Here is a 3876-nt window from a genome sequence, read left to right as displayed (position 1 = left end):
GAAGAGATGCAATCTTTCCACGCCAACCATTTCCGGCTTCTGAAAGAAGGCTGTTAGCTCTCATACAACGTGCCCATGAAATATATGTTGTTGCCGTTCGCTAAAAGAGCCTGGCGACTTCCTGGAGTGAGGGGAGTTACAGTCTTACATCCACTAAACATGTGCACCAACAACTCTGTTCGTGTCGTCCCAGCCTCTAACATGAGAACGCTTGTAATTTTATTACTGTCCCACAGTTTCCGCCAAAGCTCAGATTACAGCAGTCTATTTTTAATGGTTTCCTTCGGCCACTTTCCGCGAACTGGCCGCCTTCGCAACGGTCTGTCACCTGGCCAGAGATTTGCGAACCGGCTCCCTCCCGCTCCTACCCAAGTGGGAAGAGAGGAGTGCGACGGCTTAAGTCCCTGTGCACTTACAATTCACAGAGCGCTGCTTCCCCGAATCCCTCGCACAGCCTGGTCGCTGGACACAAGATTTATGGCCCACATCCATCTTTCTCCCTGTTCCCCACTACCTCCACTACGGCTCCTCGGGTACAAATTCTCTTCAGGCTACACATGCAGCCATATGAACATTCTGCCAACAATTTCCTTAAGTAAAAAAGTTCATAAACCACACATACCAAATGTAGTAGTGGAAAACACAGAGATCTTGACCTAAAATGCGAATATTACTGTGATCGGCAGTGTAATTAAAGTGAGAGAGTGACGTGCCACCTCTCAACTGCATTGCCTTACAGATATGTTTTCCTTCGCTATACGAAATATGATTTGTTGTTTTTAGCTCCTCTACCTTCCTTTCTTCAGTGTAGACACTGCAATTCCTAATCCAGTCAAGGTGACTCCCAGAGGAGTTACCACTCTTCGGAGAAGATGATTAAGTGACTCTTTTGAGGGTGGCGTTACCACTGTTGCCCCAAGTGGCTTCTCCCTTAAAAGCTAGAGTAGTGTGTCCAAAGCCACGCCATTTAAAACAATGCATCGGGGTGGGTACGCAAAAAAATGTTCAAATGTGTGTGAAAGCTTATGGGACTTAACTGCTAAGGTCATCAGTCCCTAAGCTTACACACTACTTAACCCAAATTATCCTAAGGACAAACACACACACCCATGCCTGAGGGAGGACTCGAACCTCCGCCGGGACCAGCCGCACAGTCCATGACTGCACCGCCTTAGACCGAACGGCTAATCCCACGAGGCGTGGGTACGTAAAACTTGGCTTGATATGTTCTGGAAGCATTGAGCTACTGAAGTAAGAATAAAGGCATCTGATTTCACCGGTTCACTATCTACCCTTTCCATCATATTTTGCACATCAGTCGCTCCTTCTCGATCATTCTTCATGATATCTATAATACTTCTGCATGGCACAACACCTTTCCTATAGTTCAACATATTGTGTACCTCTGATTCGATGGACTATTCCCAGAGGGATTTAGCTGCTTGAAGTTTTGTTGCTTGTTGTGACCAAGATGTTTCAACCAACAGTCTCCCAGTGTCAATCGCTTTATACATTTTAAAGTGCCGGCAGTGCGGTCTACACCCATTTGAATGTAGAAAGGTGAGACTATCTCAAAACGCCCATCTTTTTGCAAGTATTAAAAATAGATTAAGCTAGCAGAATGTGTCCTTTTTCTATAAACTGAAGTATTTTGGAACAATTACTGTTTCAGGAGGATGATTACACGAGACCTCTTGTACGGTAGCGTGTTGATACCCACCAGCAGTACATCCAATGAGGTGGGAGTTGATTATGAAAAGTTCGAGATTCTGTGTCAGTCCTAAGAGCAGCTGGGGAAATAAGGACCCACCCAGAGCCCTGCTAAACTGGCTAATCCTTATGCAACTGATACGCGGCAGGTTCTTCAGAGGTTGTCCGCTCACTACTGTTCTACCACAAGGGATATGCGTCTCTTTGGCACCTACCACGCCTTAAGACTGAGTTTTTTTCTGTTCATACCATCCTCGCCAAACCAGGTGGTCAAGCGAACATCACTGTTCCCTGTGAAACACAACACTGTACTGCAGCGCTGCATTATGGTTGCTGAAGCATGTACACACCTTACAGTTACAGAGGATTGGCGGTGCTCACCAGTTCCCAGCTTACGAAATCTGTGCTTCCCAAGCCTGTACCCAGAAACGAACGCTGAGCTCCCTGAGGTGCTCGCCATTTAGGACAACGGTGGCGAATACGTGTGGCTTAATCGAAAACAGCACGGATGCGGCGAGCATTATCCCCTGGTAGTACGTCTTCTCCTTACGAATGTATGCTTCTTCTTCTCAGGTATGGGCCAAAGTCTATTGTCTACAGAGCCAGCAAAAATCAACAACTGTTTCAGGGCTCTTCCTACATGGTTGTATTCGTACTGATGTGTCAGTTCTTGCTAAACAGCTCATGACCTACTTTGTGTCACTGTCAGCTTCCTGTACTTACGCAGATCTCTTCGTATCACACAGTATTACCTAAGCCCTGCTCATTTCAGACTAGGCTACTGTTCCCAGGTTTATGGCACAGCAGTATCTTTCGCTTTGAAATTATTGGACAAATTACATCATCATGTAGTAAGACTAGCCCCTAGCACCATCTGGACTAATCCCGCAGACAGACTCATTGCTAAAGTAGAGATCTTTCCTCCTCAGTTGCGACAGTACCAACTGTCTCTCACTTACGCAATCACCGTAATATTTCCTAGTTATCCAACTTATCGAGTTCTTTTCTTATACAAGGGGTGCCGACCCTATGAAATTCATATCCAGTGGGTTTTCCAGTTGGAAGGTGCTTTGAGACTCTCTGCTAAGACAGCCTACCCCTCTTACAGTGTGCTCCCTTGTACTCCACTACACTTCCCCTTTGTTAGTACCGAGACCACTAATTAGGATCGGTCTGTCTCAAAGACCTTATGTTACAGGCACCCCTACGTCCTTTCGTCTACTGTTCCTCTAAGTTCTAATAGAGTATCAAGATGCTACCGTGATTTGCAATAACAGCTCTAAAACCATGGGTAGAATGGGATATGCTTTTACATCATCCAACAGTGAGGATAGCCAACGGCCTTTCCGCAGTGGTAGCACCGGTTCCCATCAGATCACTGAAGTTAAGCGCTGTCGGGATAGGCTAGCACTTAGAGGGGTGACCATCCGGTCTGCCAAGCGCTGTTGGCAAGCAGGGCTCACTCAGCCCTTGTGAGGCAAACTGAGGAGCTACTTGATTGAGAAGTAGTGGCTCCGGTCTCTTAAACTGACACACGGCCGGGAGAGCGGTGAGCTGACCACATGCCCCTGCATATCAGTATCCGGTGACGCCTGTGGGTGAGGGTGACACGGCGGCCGGTCGGTACCGTTGGGCCCTCCAAGGTTCGTTCGAGCGGAGAGGGAGAATGAGAGAACAGTCAGGACCAAAATTAGTTGTTGCGAACATGTAGTGTTTTTGCGGAGGAGCTGATAGCCATTAAGAGAGTCCTAAGTTTTATGAAAAAGATCTCTCTCGACCGCGATTTAATGTTTACTGACTCAAAGAGCGGTCTCCAGGTTGATCATCGATGTTACCCCTGTAACTCTGTGATATCAGCCGTCCATGTTATGCTCTCTAACCTTACTCGCACTACCTGTTCAGTTGTCTTTCTCTATGTCCCAGGTCATGTGGGTATACCAGGAACGAAATAGCAGACAGTTTGGCTAGAGAAGTGATTACTCACTCAACGCTCACTTCGATGGTTCCAGGTACGCATTTACTGATTTATATAAGGCATCTACTAACTTGGAGATGAAACAACATGTGATGGTCTTATGCCTCCTTCAATAAATTGCGCGCTATAAGGAAACAATGGCTACTTGGCGGTCCTGCTTTCGATCCTCCCGGAAGGAATCCACCGTCTCA

The 3876-nt window shown here is 46.8% G+C and overlaps 1 pseudogene; it reads left to right on the top strand.

Annotated features, from left to right (window-relative positions):
• The first annotated feature begins 3043 nt into the window (after positions 1-3043).
• LOC124557519 lies at positions 3044-3161 on the top strand (annotated as a pseudogene).
• The last annotated feature ends 715 nt before the right edge of the window (positions 3162-3876 follow it).

This window comes from Schistocerca americana, chromosome X, assembly GCF_021461395.2.
Source record: "Schistocerca americana isolate TAMUIC-IGC-003095 chromosome X, iqSchAmer2.1, whole genome shotgun sequence".
Classification (NCBI taxonomy): Eukaryota; Metazoa; Arthropoda; class Insecta; order Orthoptera; family Acrididae; genus Schistocerca; species Schistocerca americana.
The sequence above is the reverse complement of the archived record's forward strand: the minus strand, read 5'-3'. Positions and strand labels throughout refer to the sequence as shown.